The 18,322-nt window shown below is 43.2% G+C and overlaps 1 protein-coding gene across 2 annotated transcripts in view; it reads right to left on the bottom strand.

Moving 5' to 3' along the window:
- Positions 1–18,322, bottom strand: part of LOC137437105 (neuronal cell adhesion molecule-like) — a 361,237-nt gene that overhangs the window by 193,036 nt on the left and 149,879 nt on the right. Inside the window, exon 1 of one of the 2 annotated variants that reach the window (XM_078786854.1) lies at positions 14,309–14,392. The exons of the other annotated variant lie outside the window; for it this stretch is intronic. The gene's annotated coding sequence lies outside the window, so the exon portion shown is untranslated. Of the gene's footprint in view, positions 1–14,308; positions 14,393–18,322 lie in introns of those variants that run through there. 2 annotated transcript variants of the gene reach the window in all.

The raw sequence follows: 18,322 nt of genomic DNA, 5'->3' as shown, positions 1-18,322 counted from the left end.
TGGCGTCTGTCAGGAACTGCTTTGAATAGGGCAGTTAAAATATCTCCAACTACTACCGTAGAGTGCAAACTACTGAGAGAGGTCTCGGAATGGTGCCTGAGGTTCCGCTCACCAGACAGCATTCCGCCATTGAATTTGTCTTTGTTCGAAGAACGAATGGTACAATGGCACATCTGATACCTACCAACATTTTACACCGAGTGTTTTGGGACAGCGACACTATTACATATCAAAGTTGTCAATTAGTCATCATGATCAACATCCCTTGGAGTGTCCACTGCTCTCCATGATGCAGAAGCACTTTCTTTGTGAGGGTTATACTGGGTCGTTTGCTGTGGTCTTCCAGCAGTTAGTGTTAGGGTTAGATCTAGAGTTAGGGTTACAGCTAGAGTTAAGGTTAAAGCTGGAGGTAGAGCTGGAGGTACAGTTCGAGTTAGAGCTAGAGTTAGCACTAGAGCTGGAGTTAGAGTTAGGATTAGGGTTAGAGTTAGAGTTAGGGATAGAGTTAGGGATAGAGTTAGGGATAGAGCTAGAGTTTTTTGTTTTTTTTGTATACAACATCGAGGCTCGTGAAAGAGCGAACATTATTCACACAAAAAGTCAAACCGACAAATAAAACACAAAATAATGGGAGCGGTGGACAAGATGGGGAGAGAGGGGGGAAGGACACAAACACAACATTTGAGAGCAGGGACATTGAGAGAAATGTGGGAGGGAGAGGGCTTGGGGGGAGGTGGGAAAGGTATAAAACATATGGACACTGCAAGGACTTCCAGGAAAGAAGTTGGAATTTCAAAAAAAGTGTATCTGGGGTGAATTAACGGGGGTAGAAAAGATCAAGGTTTTGGATGGGGGAAGATAAGAGATGGTGGTGAACAGCTGTTTTAAAGACCTGGAGGGAGGAGTGGGATTGAAGGGAGTAGGGGAGTTTGTTCCAGAGGTGGGAGAAAAGGGGAATGAAAGAGTGAAGGTGAGCAGAGAGAATAGATTTTGGCAGTTTAACCATAAGAGGGTTGCTGGCAGATCTTGTGCGACCTGTAGGAATATTTGGGGGGCAGAGCACAGAGAAAGCTGGGGGAGCAAGGCCAGAGAGGAGTCGGTAGAAGACAGAAAGACCACCAACCTGCCTGCGGTGAGTGAGTGAAAGGCCATCGGAGTTAGCTTCATCGCAGGAGATTCCAATGATTCTGAAAACTTTGGTTTCACAACGTGAAGCCGAGCTAGGTGTGAGGCAGGAGCACCGGCCCAGAGGGGGTAACAGTATTCCATTGAGCTGCGGATGAAAGCCTTGTATGTGGTGAGGAGCTCAGGTATGCCAAGGAAGGACTTCGCACGACGGAGGATGCCCAGTCGACGACTGGCTTTGGAGGCCAGTTGGGAAATGTGGTTTTCCCAAGAAAGATCATGGCAGATAGTGAGACCCAAAAGCTTGAGTGACAGAACTTCTTGGAGAGGATTGTTGAGAAAGTAGATGGGAGGGTTTTCCAGTCGGTCTTTTCGGGTAGACATAGTAAGAGTGTGAGATTTGTCAGGATTGAAAGACATGTTCCACTTGTTTGACCAGTCTGTGATTTTGTCCAGGTCTGCAGAGAGTGAGGAGGCTGCAGACTGCCGATCTGAGGGATGAGGAATGGAGCGGCAGCGAGTGGAGTCATCAGCAAAGAGATAGAGAGGATTTTCCAGTCGGAGAGATCATTGATGAAGACCAGAAATAGCACAGGGCCCAGAAAACTACCTTGGCGAACTCCAGCCAGGACAGGAAGGGGAGATGAGAGAAATCCATTCAGGGCCACACGTTGACTACGACCAGAGAGAAAGTACGCAAGCCATGCGTGGTGATTTCCATGGATACCATAGGAGGAGAGTTTGGTGAGCAGAGCTGGGTGCCAGACCGTATCGAAGGCATGTGATATGTCAAGGGAGACATCTCTGATTTCCTGTTTGGCATTGAGGACCTCCATCCATTGTTGAGACAGCAGAAGCAACATGTCCAGAGTAGAATGACCTGGTCTGAATCCAAATTGATGATCGCAGATCAAGCCATTGGAGAAGAAGAAGGATTTGATATCCGAAGCAACGATGGATTCCTCCATGACTTTGCTGATAATTGGGAGCAGGCTGATTGGTCTGTAGTTGCAAGGATATGTTTTTTCACCTTTTTTGTGTAAAGCGGTAATGTTTGCTGATTTCCAAGATGCTGGCAAATGACCTTGAGCAAAAGAGAGGGTGAAAAGAACAGAGGGTGAGATGGAGTGGCAGAGCAGGATTTTAGGACCCGTGGGCTGATGCCGTCTGGTCCAGTTGCAGAATCCGAGTCGAGGTTTGACAAAAACTTCTCCACCTTGTCAGGAGAGAAGGACACAGAGTCCAGGAGCAGTTGGGTTCGACTGGGCAAGGTGGGAACAGAGAGAGATGGGTTTGGGACACAAGATTTTGAGGCAAACACAGAGTTGAGGCATTCGGCTTTGTCACGTGCGGTGTCAACTGTGTAGCCTTTTGAGGTAAGGGAGGGGATGGAGGAGGAACAAACACCAGAAACGGATTTGACCAGATGCCACCAGGATTTGGAGGAAGGAGACAGGTTTGAGAGTTCATTCTTGTGTGGAGAGATAGTGCTTCCTGGCACTCCTGAGGGTAGACACACACTTGTTCTGAGCTTGGTGGAAGGAACTGAGATTGCCTTCAGTTGGATTTGCCTTCCAAGAGGCAACAGGCAAGTTGTTTCAGGGCAACTGCCTCACCACAAGATTCAGTGTACCATGGACGGGAGGAAGGGTAAGACAACTTAAGACGAGATGGGATAAATCTGTGCATGAGAGAGAGCAGTTTGCTTTGGAAGAATTCCCAGGAAGAATTGATGACCGAGGCAGTAGAGATGGGAGACCAGTCCAGATGATTGATGGCTGCTTGCAGACCGTGCCAGTCAGCCTGAGTGAAATGCCAGACTCGTCGGCGCCGAGGAGGCTCTCTGAGAATGGCCAGAGAGATGTCCACTTTAAACTCTCGCTTAAAGCTGGAGTTGGGGTTGGAGTTGGGGTTGGAGTTGGGGTTGGGGTTGGAGTTGGGGTTGGAGTTGGGGTTGGAGTTGGAGTTGGGGTTGGAGTTGGAGTTGGAGTTGGGGTTGGAGTTAGGGTTGGAGTTAGGGTTGGAGTTAGGGTTGGAGTTAGGGTTGGAGTTAGGGTTGGAGTTAGGGTTGGAGTTAGGGTTGGAGTTAGGGTTGGAGTTAGGGTTGGAGTTAGGGTTGGAGTTAGGGTTGGAGTTAGGGTTGGAGTTAGGGTTGGAGTTAGGGTTGGAGTTAGGGTTGGAGTTAGGGTTGGAGTTAGGGTTGGAAGGACTTGTAATTTATCGAGTGTTCTGGTGATAGCTCACCTCTCTCAAGGAACGACACTGAGAGATCGCTAACATCTACGAACTAGTGCTGGTCACGTCCTTCAGCTTAACATCCTTCCAATGATGCCTCAACCTTGCCTGGAAAACACCAGGGTGAGAGTTTATAGCTGGGCCGTGATTCAAAACCAGGCTGGACAGCTCAAAGCTATACTGCCAGCAGCACAGCTGTCAACAAATGAATCTGTATATTTTCTTACTGTACCAATAATTTGGTGATAGATTGCACCAAGCGTGTGGATCATTTGCAATTTTACAGGGTAGTAACTAACACAACCAAGGCAATTACACTCAGGAAGTAGCTAACACAACCAAGGCAATTACAATCAGGAAGTAGCTAACACAACCAAGGTAATTACACTCAGGAAGGAGCTAACACAACCAAGGTAATTACACTCAGGAAGGAGCTAACACAACCAAGGCAATTACACTCAGGAAGGAGCTAACACAACCAAGGCAATTACACTCAGGAAGGAGCTAACACAACCAAGGTAATTACACTCAGGAAGGAGCTAACACAACCAAGGCAATTACACTCAGGAAGGAGCTAACACAACCAAGGCAATTACACTCAGGAAGGAGCTAACACAACCAAGGCAATTACAATCAGGAAGTAGCTAACACAACCAAGGTAATTACAATCAGGAAGTAGCTAACACAACCAAGGCAATTACAATCAGGAAGTAGCTAACACAACCAAGGTAATTACACTCAGGAAGTAGCTAACACAACCAAGGCAATTACAATCAGGAAGGAGCTAACACAACCAAGTCAATTACACTCAGGAAGTAGCTAACACAACCAAGGCAATTACACTCAGGAAGGAGCTAACACAACCAAGGCAATTACACTCAGGAAGGAGCTAACACAACCAAGGCAATTACACTCAGGAAGTAGCTAACACAACCAAGGCAATTACACTCAGGAAGTAGCTAACACAACCAAGGCAATTACAATCAGGAAGGAGCTAACACAACCAAGGTAATTACACTCAGGAAGGAGCTAACACAACCAAGGTAATTACACTCAGGAAGTAGCTAACACAACCAAGGTAATTACACTCAGGAAGTAGCTAACACAACCAAGGCAATTACACTCAGGAAGTAGCTAACACAACCAAGGCAATTACAATCAGGAAGTAGCTAACACAACCAAGGCAATTACAATCAGGAAGTAGCTAACACAACCAAGGTAATTACACTCAGGAAGTAGCTAACACAACCAAGGTAATTACACTCAGGAAGTAGCTAACACAACCAAGGTAATTACACTCAGGAAGTAGCTAACACAACCAAGGCAATTACACTCAGGAAGTAGCTAACACAACCAAGGCAATTACACTCAGGAAGTAGCTAACACAACCAAGGCAATTACAATCAGGAAGGAGCTAACACAACCAAGTCAATTACACTCAGGAAGTAGCTAACACAACCAAGGTAATTACACTCAGGAAGTAGCTAACACAACCAAGGCAATTACAATCAGGAAGTAGCTAACACAACCAAGGCAATTACACTCAGGAAGTAGCTAACACAACCAAGGCAATTACACTCAGGAAGTAGCTAACACAACCAAGGCAATTACACTCAGGAAGTAGCTAACACAACCAAGGCAATTACACTCAGGATGTAGCTAACACAACCAAGGTAATTACACTCAGGAAGTAGCTAACACAACCAAGGTAATTACAATCAGGAAGTAGCTAACACAACCAAGGCAATTACAATCAGGAAGTAGCTAACACAACCAAGGTAATTACACTCAGGAAGTAGCTAACACAACCAAGGCAATTACACTCAGGAAGTAGCTAACGCAACCAAGAAAATTACACTCAGGAAGTAGCTAACGCAACCAAGGTAATTACAATCAGGAAGTAGCTAACACAACCAAGGTAATTACACTCAGGAAGTAGCTAACACAACCAAGGCAATTACACTCAGGAAGTAGCTAACGCAACCAAGGCAATTACAATCAGGAAGTAGCTAACACAACCAAGGTAATTACACTCAGGAAGTAGCTAACACAACCAAGGCAATTACACTCAGGAAGTAGCTAACGCAACCAAGAAAATTACACTCAGGAAGTAGCTAACGCAACCAAGGTAATTACACTCAGGAAGTAGCTAACACAACCAAGGCAATTACACTCAGGAAGTAGCTAACACAACCAAGGCAATTACAATCAGGAAGTAGCTAACACAACCAAGGTAATTACAATCAGGAAGTAGCTAACACAACCAAGGTAATTACAATCAGGAAGTAGCTAACACAACCAAGGCAATTACACTCAGGAAGTAGCTAACACAACCAAGGCAATTACAATCAGGAAGTAGCTAACACAACCAAGGTAATTACAATCAGGAAGTAGCTAACACAACCAAGGTAATTACAATCAGGAAGTAGCTAACACAACCAAGGCAATTACACTCAGGAAGTAGCTAACACAACCAAGGCAATTACAATCAGGAAGTAGCTAACACAACCAAGGCAATTACACTCAGGAAGTAGCTAACACAACCAAGGCAATTACACTCAGGAAGTAGCTAACACAACCAAGGCAATTACACTCAGGAAGTAGCTAACACAACCAAGGCAATTACACTCAGGAAGTAGCTAACACAACCAAGGCAATTACAATCAGGAAGTAGCTAACACAACCAAGGCAATTACACTCAGGAAGTAGCTAACACAACCAAGGCAATTACACTCAGGAAGTAGCTAACACAACCAAGGCAATTACAATCAGGAAGTAGCTAACACAACCAAGGCAATTACAATCAGGAAGTAGCTAACACAACCAAGGCAATTACACTCAGGAAGGAGCTAACACAACCAAGGCAATTACACTCAGGAAGTAGCTAACACAACCAAGGCAATTACACTCAGGAAGTAGCTAACACAACCAAGGCAATTACACTCAGGAAGTAGCTAACACAACCAAGGCAATTACACTCAGGAAGTAGCTAACACAACCAAGGCAATTACAATCAGGAAGTAGCTAACACAACCAAGGCAATTACAATCAGGAAGTAGCTAACGCAACCAAGGCAATTACACTCAGGAAGGAGCTAACACAACCAAGGCAATTACACTCAGGAAGTAGCTAACACAACCAAGGCAATTACACTCAGGAAGGAGCTAACACAACCAAGGCAATGGTTTGTCCGCACATGCGCAGAGAGGACTGAAATGTTTTTTTTTTGTTTTTTTAAACTTTCTGCCCAACTGGTGAACAAACAACATAATCATTACATACAGGAATTTTACAGTTTTTAAGGGCGTTATAAAAGACATGAACAGGCACAAATAACTAATGTAACGTGGTCGATAACATGGCGTATAAGACGCAGCATCATCGGCGGTGATCAGCATCATCAGAGGTCATCATCGGACCTCTGAAAAAAATTTTTATACAACCATTAAAATCTTTATTTTCTTTCAATTGAATTATGTACTTGAACACTGTAGAACACAAATCATCTCATCTTTTTAGCACTTTCAAAACCCTTCTGTTTCGCAGTACTTGTACAAAATATTACAGCATTTTACGTCATCACGACCAATCAAATCTACCGCGTGGAGACTCGCCCATGTCCTTGTTTCCCAAGACAGCGTGCGGTATAAAGGTATTTTAAGAACTATCTATTGTAGACTTTTCTGTAGACTTTTTACATTTAAGATACTCACGGCAAATGTATTTACAGAGTCTTCCCATCCATGATCAGATTAATTCTTGCACCTGGAAATTTTGTTTTCTCAATATACAGTCCATGCCATGTTGGTGCACTGGCACAACTTTTGTTGTTTTACAATCATTTATTTTCACCCTCCTGAACATTACATATTACATCATTATACTCCTGTTCATGCACCTCGATATCATTGATTTCCATGATAAATTTCACCAGATAGTATTGTGCCATTAGCAGTACAGAAAGCTTTTTGTTCACCCCCGCCATTCACTGTAGTCACATATTTTGCACGTTAATGCTTTTGATGCCAAATAGCTTCGCAACGATAAGCTAGCTTGTTTTCAGAAAATATAAATAAATAGATAAACTCTTAGTCTGGGCCATGGGTGGTTCGAAGCTCGGCCGAGTCATATCAAAGCCTTCAAAAATGGTATGTTTCTGCTTACTAGCTTGATGCTTGGCATTTTAAAAAGGATAGAGCATAGACAAACAAACATTGTGCAGGGATGATGGGACTACCGTATTTTCCGGTGTATCAACCGCACCCGTGTATCAACCGCACCCCCGATTTTCGACTTCAAAAAAAAAGAAAAAAAAGTGCGTGCTGCGCAGAGCGTCGCAAGTGCCTCGGGCAACTTCACCCATTTTACGTTGGCCATTCATGGCGGCCATTGTGTGAGATTTTTCCCGCTGAAATCTGTATTGATTCGTGCTAGAATCGGCTTGAAATGCCTATTGTGATCGCATCGATAGCCCGTGAGGGCTCTTCCGAGACGGTGAAGGACTGGTTTGCGTGCAATATCGAGTTGGATGTTACAATCTCGGACTTCTATGCAGAGTTCTCAGACGGCAAGTATGATGGGGATAGGGAGCCATTGCCAGACGATACACGCGGTACTTTTGTCAAAGTATTCGCCGGCCCCAGTAAAACTGACATGACGAAAGTTTCACCAGCTTGCAAAGTTTCTGATGTGACAAAGACTCTTGGCTCATTTCTCAAATTTGTGTTGGCTGCAGACACGGCCACGGATCACAGGATGGAACCCGATGAATGAAGAAATAAAATCATTTTGAGGAGAAAGGAGTCTTTATTTCATATTTTTCCATGTCAACAAAACTCAATGGAAAGTAGGAAAAAAATATAAAAAATAAAAATAAAAACCTCCCTCCCTACCCGAACTTTTGAGAAAAAAGGACGCTCAATAACTTTTTATTTTTATGTGGCCTTACTGCGGCGTTGGTTAGACAATAGATACGTCATAATGTCCCATGCAAAACATCCTGTTTACCATGTTGACGCTTTTGTTTTGTGACTTAATCCTGTCTTTATTTAGCACACTCTATTCACTATGTGACCTGTCATTCAAAGAGGACTAGTGAAAGTAGACATTTTCACAAACACGCATAGAAAAATCAAATATTACAAACTTCAAACTTTCTTGTATTTTGACTGGCAGCAGTAATCGGCGTTGAACCTACCTTAGTAACGTAATTGACGATCATTCATCATTGTATCCCCGCAACACCAAAGTAATGTAAAGATTACGTCCCGTTGATATGACAGTTTTTCAATGCACAAATTTTTCTGTTACTGTGTATCAACCGCACCCCCTTTTTTAGGGTTTTCCCATCGGTAAAAAACCACGGTTGATACACCGGAAAATACGGTAATGGCTTCTTCCCGTGTTGGAATTTCCTTTTGTAGGAGCTCTTTTTAACTCTAAAATATCAGTCAATCAATCATGGGGATTCATGCTTCCATTGACTACAGATTCAACCAAAGAACTATGAGGTCTGACAATGAAGTTCCAGGATTAAAGGAATACAAGATTTTATTGTAAACGTTCCAATTATGTTCAGTGGTCACCTTCAAAGTCATCTCACTGGGAGTCTATGCACGCTTGCCAACATTGCTGCCATGTTTTAAAGCACCCTTGGATGTCGTATCTGAAAGGCCGTTTATCTCAATGGTCACAGCTCTTTGGATCTCTTCTATTGAGGCAAAAGTGTTTTCTCTCATTTGCGTTTCAGAAGTCGGTCAAATCCGACCAAATCTTACTCTTTCGACATTTTCGTCAATTTTGAAAATTGATGAGTGTCCCAACCACATGTCATCATTCACACCCATTCTCCCTTCCGCAAATCTCTTAGCCCACTCAAACACACGTTATCTTGATATTGCGTCTTCCACGTACAACACCTTCAACTTATCAAAAATGTACATGCCATCATCTTTTATTTTTACCAAAAACTTGATAATGATTCTCTCTTCTATAAATTTGTTGTTCATCTTCAAAACACGATTGCAACACTTGCAATTTTAACAAAACACCAGTACAGCTACAAAACACAGCCGATCAATACAACAGCTAACAGTACTGACAGGACGATTACGGTGTACGTCCAATTACGAAACCCAAGCCAGTGCTCTCACCTGTCAAGAAAAAAAACATCAGTCCTGGAACTTCATTGCCAGACCTCGTATATTCTCTTTACAGATGATCAACAAATATCAAAAGAGAGAAAGCCTGGTCACTCAACTTGGCAGCATTTTAACAATGCGGGTTTAATTCACTACATTACAACACACTATAATTATATGAATGAATGAATGACTTCTTGCATCTGGTGTGTTTTACTTACATTATCCAATGGTATTACTTACTTACCTACTTACTTATTAGCCTGTCTGTCTGCCTGTACAGCAGTGTGTGTGTGTGTGTGTGTGTGTGTGTACAGTCATGGCCAAAAATATTGGCTCCCTTGCACCTTTTTCAAATAATGCACCATTTCTTCCAGAAAATTGTTGAAATAAAAAAATATTTTGGGATCCACATATGTATTTCTTTGGTTTGCAGTGGAACAAAACAAAAAAGCTGAAAAAATTACTAAATCTTCGCTTATTCCACACAGAAATCCTAAAATGGCCTGGACAACATTATTGGCACCTTTTAGAAGTTGTTAGAAATAATTAGATTTCAAGCAGGTGATTCTCCTTTACTTTGGAATTGAACTCACCTATGATGAGATGCAGGTGCCTGCAATATAAAAATGACTCATTCAACCAGTTTGAATAGAGAAAAGGATTAATTCTGCTGTTTTGTGTCAATGTGTGAAGCACAATGAACATGGAGAAAAGAAATAAAACCAGAGAATTGTCTGAGGATGTCAGACACAAGATTGTAGCCAAGCATGGACAATCTCAAAGCTATAAGTCCATCTCCAGAGACCTTGATGTTCCTGTATCCACCGTATGCAATGTTATCAGGAAGTTTAAGGCCCATGGCAGTGGTACCAAATATTAAGTCTTGGGTGTCAATAATTTTGTCAAAGCCCTTTCTTTTTATTTTCTGATTTAAAAGAATATATTAAGTTCTGAATCAAAAACAAAGGTTCTGTTATATTAACAGTGAAATAAAGAATGGTGGAGACCAAAATATTTTAAAATTTTAACAATTTTCTGGAAGAAATGGTGCATTATTCGAAAAAAAGTGCAAGGGTGCCAATATTTTTGGCCATGACTGTATGTGTGTGTGTCATTGGTTGTGATCTCCATATATTGGTTCCACATCAAAGTATCCAACTGTGTGTGAGACTGAGTGAGTGTGTGTGTGTGTGAGTGAGTGAGTGAGTGTGTGTGTGAGAGCGAGTGAGTGAGTGAGTGAGTGAGAGAGAGAGAGAGAGAGAGGAGAGAGAGAGAGAGAGAGAGAGAGAGAGAGAGAGAGAGAGAGAGAGTCAGTGTGTGAGAGTCAGTGTGTGTGTGAGAGTGAGAGTGAGTGAGTGAGTGAGTGAGTGAGTGTGTTCAGCCTTCAAAGTGGGAAGCACCCTAGCTTGTATTTGGTCGTTGGGATTGTTGCTTCCATATTGGTCTGGCTTAATCTGGCCCTTCCTAATCCCATTTCCTTTCCATTCCTAATCCTATGGGATAACATTGGAAATGGTCAAGAAATGAAAGTTGAATAAATTTAACCTTGGTTGCTGTCAATAGGCATATTCCAGTTTCAAGGACACATTACTACTACTTATTGTTCTTCTTTGAAACCCAACTTAATGCTGGCTTCTTGCAGAGTGGCCCATGAGTCTAAATTTGGCCTACACTTTTCATGAAGAGGCTGGCTAGCCATGATGTTTGACTCGAGCTGATTTATTCAGGGTGCCGACGATAACTCAGCTACTCTTTCCAAAAGAGACAATGGGATCTTTAAAGCTCACCAGCTAATGCTATCAAACAAGACATCCAGCTTAAGGTCAATCCAAGGGATGCCACGTTTTGTGTTGCAATGCCCTGCCTGCTGAAAACACTAATCTGACAGTTTATATCTGGGCCTGAAGTCACACCCAAAATAGGGCAATTGTTCACAGTACAATGAGACATTTTCTATCCACGGTACTGCATGTTAAACATACAGCTTAAAAACACCTTCGAAATAGGAAAAGCCCCGATGATTTGAAGTACCCAAGAGATGGAGAGCTGCACATAACATAATCAGTTATGAAGCACATGAAGCAAAATGAAGCTGCATATGAGGCAAAAATCCTGAAGCATTTATACCATACCACTGGTAGGTGGTGGGAGCCTGGTGTTGGCTTTGCGTTTAGGGTGCCGGCTTGGGATCCTAGGATCCTGGGTTCGAATCCCGGTCGATCACTGAATTAACGCATGGGGGGTTGACTCAGCCTGTCATCCTTCCGAGGTCGGCAAATTGAGTACAAGTTCACTGGTAATTCCCTGTGTGTCGCAAGAGGCGACTAACAGGGTTGGTGGCAGGAAGGGCATCCGGCCATAAAACATCGCTTCAAAAAGGGGACCATGGTGCCCGAAAAAGGCCAACCCCTGCTCTGCAGGGAAAAATGGCCTCTAAAGGTGGTTCTTTCACTGGTAGGTGGTGGTGGAGTATGAAAAAGACCATAATCCCAAAAGGGTGGAATGCACCAATGTTAATCAGGTTCGTGCAGGGTATGCCTGGCTTTAGATCTCTGCAGTAATACACAAACCTTACAACGTTTCGTTTTGGAGCCTCTTCAAGCAGTTATCCATGTGAAACATGTTCGACATCATCAGAACTCCAGATAATATTAAGCATCAGCAAATGTGACCTCCAAATGGCACCCTCATTATTAACTCGTGAACAATTCTTCAATATCAAAGTGACTCCGAAACGTAATGTCGCATTCACCAGGGGATTAAGATCCCCCAAGGTGACGGGTGGCCAATCGAGCTTACCTCCGAGGCGTTCAGTCAACCTATGGCGGTGTTAATATGCGCGGCAGCACATAGGGCAGTGAGCGCTTACCTGCACGGTCGGGCGCGGCACAGGGTTTCTCCGATCCACCAGCAATTAAACGGGACAGGACAAAGAATGAAGGTTCAACAGATAAAGGATTCAATAAAAATAATGGCAGGGAACAAGAAATGTACAGGACTAAAATTCCTATTTGGGGCACCCCCACACGGACTTGTAAAACAGCACAAGGGGATAAATAACTGAAAGTAATAAATGTGTGTGTAATGAATGTTAGCGGGTACTCAGCTCTGGTCCCCTTGACCATCCGGGGTCGTCGCAGGGCCCACGTCCCTGCACGGGAAAACACGCTTTGGCGCCAAGCCGCGTTCACCGCCACGCCGACGCAAGGCGAACAGGTCCTCGTTCCGTCCTCGTCCCACGCTCCACAAAGCCCCGAGGTCTCTCAGGCGCACACAGCCGCCACAAAGTCAGCACCAACGAACCAGGGAAAGGATGCGTCCACTCCTCCACGCAGCCAGGAACAGATTGCACGCCACCGCCAAGAGCGAGCCTGAGATGCCACCACACATGAGTACCCAGCGCAAGAGGGAGAAAATGGCCGTCCTCAGCCTTTTTGTTCCCCGGTCTCAAACGTCATCCGATGACGGCCGCGCGTGCTCCAATCAAAGAGTCCATCTCATCGCTCCATGGTACCGACCAATCATCACCTTTTGAAGCGGGGCCTCACAGCCCTGCTTGCTTGGTGTTGCGATGACTCGGCTGGCGGCGCCTACAGTACTTGAATGTCCTGGTTCCGGTTACTTTATTTAATGTTTCTAATTACGCGTCGATCGCTTGGCTGGTAGTGTGTGTAGTGTAGTGTCATAAGGAACAAGGGAAAAGTGAAAAATCACAGAGGTCATTTACAAACAGGTGATTTACCCTTAACCCCTAAGCTATATAACACAAGAGCCACCCTCCATATGGCCACACGTCACACTTAATCCGAACACACGGAGCTGACTTAAGTTACAGGAAGTGGCGACACGACATCTGGAGCATGGTAATCTACACAATCCTACCTGGCCCTAAGGTATTTCATTGGCTACCCCCCATAAACGTAACAGTAATGCATAAAGAAGCCGCCGGAAAACCTTTTGCTCATCCCAATCGAAGTAAGGTTGGGACACTGTCTCATTAGTTCAGCATCCTTTCTGTAAGCCTCAACTAGACATATCGATTGATCAGAGGGGCTGCAGAAGCGGCTGCGATTGGGGTCACAGAAAGGTTACAAGTCAAATCTAGAGCAGAGGATTTGAAATTTGATGTTTAACAAGCACAACATGAACGTGACGAAGTGTTTATGCAAGATAAGCAAGCATAATCTCCCTCTGGTATTCTCTGCTTGTTCAACACCTTTCAAAGCAACTATTTTGCAGTTGATTTGGGCAACCGCACACTCTATACCAACAGTGAGTGGCAACGTTACACACCACAAGGCATTGTGCTCTTTGATCGCATGGCTTTAATGGTTGTAGAGCCCTCCATAAGTCAATCTTTTTTGTTTTTTACTGTCTGATTTAATTTACCTGTCAGTCTGATGTTTGATTTCGTACAACAGGTTACCCTTTTGCTACAAGGTGCAATCAAAATTTCCTCAAGCTGACAGGATAGCTCGGGGGTCACGTACTTGTGCCTTGAGCTGTCTCGTTTGGGTTACAATCACGTGCCAGCTATAAACTGTCATGGCGGTTACTTTACAGCCAGGTCGTTGCATCAATGAGAATGCTGCCCCTAGGAGGACATACTAAGATGGATACTCCATCTGCTAGCATTCATTTATGGATGTGAAACATTCCATGGTACCTATTCATTGGTGGAGATTGTGTGTTGCTATCCTTGCCAAATTCTACATTTCTGCCCTGACCTTTAGGGAAAGTGGGGGAGGTGTTGAGGGGGTGGTGGTGGTGATGGTAAGCACCGTAACAGAGGCATTGCCACACACCATGGAATAATTCAAATCCACAGCCAGCTGCTGGAGAAGCATCAATGGATGAAAAGCATGACATTGAGCACGCAAAGGTGAGGCAAGGTGTGCAGAGTAATCCAATGGAATAATCTGCAAAAAAAAATAATCAAACTTTCATTTTTCAATCGCTGAAAGGTCAAATAAATACATCGTGAAAAAGAAAATGGAATGTGATGGGGAAAGGTGATCATGTGAGGACTATGAGCAAATGTAAACCGACCAATTTCACCAAATGTAGTGGTGAGAAGTTTCCCCCTCCAAAAAAGACCCAATAATGATTGAAGCATCAATGCCAAATGAATTGGGTTGAAACCAAGAAGAAAAACCAAAACAACGAAGTATCAAGACACCGCTGAGGAGCGGAGCTTCCATCAGAGTCCGATCCAACCCCCTGCCCCCCTCTCTCCCACACTCCCAAAACCCCCATCACCCCAAATCTATTTCCTCGTATAAAATCAAGTTTAATCAGCTTGGTAGTACACAAAGCTGAAGGCCACACATTCTGCCATTTGCATCGCTGCTTTGAAGATGGTTCCGAGGGATCGAGGCTTATTGCCCGTTATCACCTTGTGCCACACCACCTTCATAATTGCGATAAAAAGGGATTCCCTGAGTCAGTAAATGATGACCACAGCGACAGCAGGGGTCTCACAAATCCCCTGGAAATGTTTAAAGCATGTCCGCCTTGGAGCACCTGGAACGAACAGCTGAGAAGCCGCATCGCCTTGGAAACAGAGTCATGCCTGTCTGGAGATTTGGCTGCCGAGACGTGACTTTTAACAAATATGAAAGCAAAGTCTGGAATTGTGAAAGTCCCCTGGGGTCTCCATTCCCACACATATCTGCAAGATGGATCAAATGACTGCTGTAATGAGCAAGTGCAACCACAAGTTGGACCATTTTAACTCGAATCTACATTTTGTTGCACTCCTTGGTGATAATGGCACACCATCCCAAGAGCTCCAGAACTGCAAATTTATGTCTCCCACCTGGAGTTGCCACTCAAAATATTTTTAAAACCTCAGCATGACAATAGTTGTCCCTGCATTTCATCTATAACCACAGATAATGAAGCCCTTGTATCTACTGTGACCCCCCTCCTACCCAAGGGGACTGGCTGCAGAACCACAAAGGACGTGAATAGGTAAAGAAGACAACACAAGATGGCATTGCTTGTGACAGTGTTCTACATTGGCAAAGGGTACGCTTTCTTAGTGATCAGACAGGTGACATACGTCAGCTTTCTCAGAAAAAATGCAAACGTCAGGTGAACAAGCAGTCAAATTTGTGGCCTTTTTATATGGGTTCTAAGCATGACAGGAAACATGCTAGAACATGACCGCAGGTGAAAAGTGAATGCTTCGTCACTCTCACTTGGGAAAAGCAGACAAACAGGCCGGTAGTGTCACCAAAAGGGTGGTTAATTTGCTCTCACTCCAGGCTACATGCTACCTGCAATTACCTGCTACAGGAGTACAGCGTGCCGACCTCTAAATTCTCAGGCTCGTGCTGGTGAAAAGGAAAAACGTGTTGTTATTGTAGCTCGTAATAATAAAAATAACAATAATAACTATAGAATTCATGGACCACCTTACCGCACGCAATCTTGAGATAAATATAATAAGAATATAAAGGAAACATATAATACAACAACAACAACAACAACAACAACATGGGCGGGTTCTTTGAGCAGAAAATTTGATTGGTCGTGATGACGTAACATGCCATAATATTTTGTCCAAGTACTGATAAACGGAAGGGTTTTCAAACTGCGAAGAAGGTGATTTGTGTTCTTCAGTATTCAAGTATATAATTATATTTAAATAAATGCATATTTTAAAGGTCGTAGAAAAACAATTCCATAAGCCTTCCGCCATTGACGCAGTGCCGATTACACCACCTTATCTAACACGTTACATTAGTTGTTCGCGCCTGGTGTTTGTGTCCTTTATGGCGTCCTTAAAACCGGTAAGTTTCATGTTTGGATGATATTCAATCTTGTTTGATTTCCAGGCCGGCAGAGTAAAATCATAATATTAATAATAAAAATATCGCACCCTTGTCCGAAGGAAGCGGTTCAGTTTGGCATTTTTAATACGATATAGGCAAAGGCTAGAAACTAACGAAGCCCATTAGGATTACCCTTTAAAGCCCCTCGGATTCTTTTAGAATTAACCTTTAGAATTACCCTTTAAAATGACCCATTAGAACCCTCTAGAAATAAACACGGTGGGTTAGAAAGGTTCTTCTTCTTCATTCTTGACGGAACGGAAGGACATAGCCAAATAGTGAAGCAGCTTAACTGCTTAAAAAATTCTCTCTCCTCTCTGCGCAAGTGTGATGAGGACAAAGTCAGAGCCAGAGTACTATTAACTGCAGGTTCGTTTTCCGATTCATACAACTTAAATTACATTGTTCCTCAATCATAAAATGACATTTGTGGACAAAAGGACAGACAAACAGAAGCGAATCAATTGTTTAATACTGCTTTTTGCTTCACGTGTGCAGGTTAATAATAATAATAATAATAATAATAATAATAATAATAATAATAATAATAACAAGAAAGACGACATGCAGAGCACGATACTTGCGAAATCCCTAAAACAAATTTCACCTTTTATAGGCGGTTGAATTCAAAGACCAAATATCCAAATAAATAAAAAATAAAAAAACACCTTTAGAGGCCATTTTTCCCCGCAAGCGGGGGTTGGCCTTTTTCGGGAACCGTGGTTGTTGTTGTTTTTTTTGGTCCCCTTTTTGAAGCAATGTTTTACGGCCGGATGCCCTTCCTGCCGCCAACCCTTTTTGCCGCCTTTTACGACAAGCAGGGAATTACCAGTGAACTGGTACTCAATTAGCCGACCTCGGAAGGATGACAGGCTGAGTCAACCCCCCTGGCGTTAATTCAGCGATCGACCGAGATTCGAACCCAGGATCCTAGGATCCTAAGCTGGCACCCTCGCCGCTAGCCCAACACCACGTTGACCCAACCCAAAGACCAAATATCCAAATAATGTTCAAATTTCAAGTAAATCAGATGAAAATTCAGGATTTTAGAAATTTCACCGAAGTTGTTGACCTTTGGCCTATGTTTACCTTTTGGCATATGTTGACCTAAAAATTATTGGTGTTTGAATTCAATGATCAAGTCTGCAAATCATTTTCAAATTTCAAGCAATTGGATGAAAATTGACAATTTTAGAAATTTGGCCTAAGTTGACCTTTTGACCTCAAAAATAAATGGTGGTTGAATTCAGTGACCTGATATGAATAACCTCTTCTAATTCCAAGTCAATCAGATGCAAATTGAGGAGTTTAGAAACTCTACCTATAAATTGTTGACCGGTGGCCTCTGTTGACCTTTTCACCTTTTGGCCTCAAAAACAATAGGCTTTTGGTCTTTTGGCATCAAAAAAGTGAAAAAACAACAGGTGGGATGGACAGGTGGGATGGATAGATGAAGACAGACAGACAGACGGAGAGCAAACCTATTTCACCCTCCGGGTAGTGGACTAATAATAAGTAGAACAAGTCAGGAGACGACGATGGTTCACGAGCGAGTGGTATTCAATGACAAAGGTCAAAACCGACATTGAAAATATATAAATAGGAATGTATTATCTGTTAGGAGACTAGTTAGCTGCACAATACTGAAAATTCGGTTCGATTCCGACAACTTTGAAAATTTGACCTTTGTGACCTTCAAAGGTCAAAGGTCGAAGATTCTGAAATTTGTTGGAAAACTTGTATTTCATGATGTATGTGAATGAATGAATGAATATCCCTGGTGTTGTGGTAATATAAGATCATGTACGTCATTTCACCCTATCAGGAAGCGAACAATGTAATAAAACCATCAAAAATCGACTTTTCTAAATTTCGTGACCTTGTGACCTTGACCTTGGGGCGAAAATGAAAAATCGAGCTCCGTGGGGCTAGATACATGACATTGGCCTAACCAAATACCGAAACCCCTGTCAGATTCCA

The sequence above is a fragment of the Myxine glutinosa genome, chromosome 11 (assembly GCF_964187855.1).
Source record: "Myxine glutinosa chromosome 11, kmMyxGlut1.1, whole genome shotgun sequence".
Lineage (NCBI taxonomy): Eukaryota > Metazoa > Chordata > Myxini > Myxiniformes > Myxinidae > Myxine > Myxine glutinosa.
This window is presented reverse-complemented; position numbering and strand designations above follow the sequence as displayed.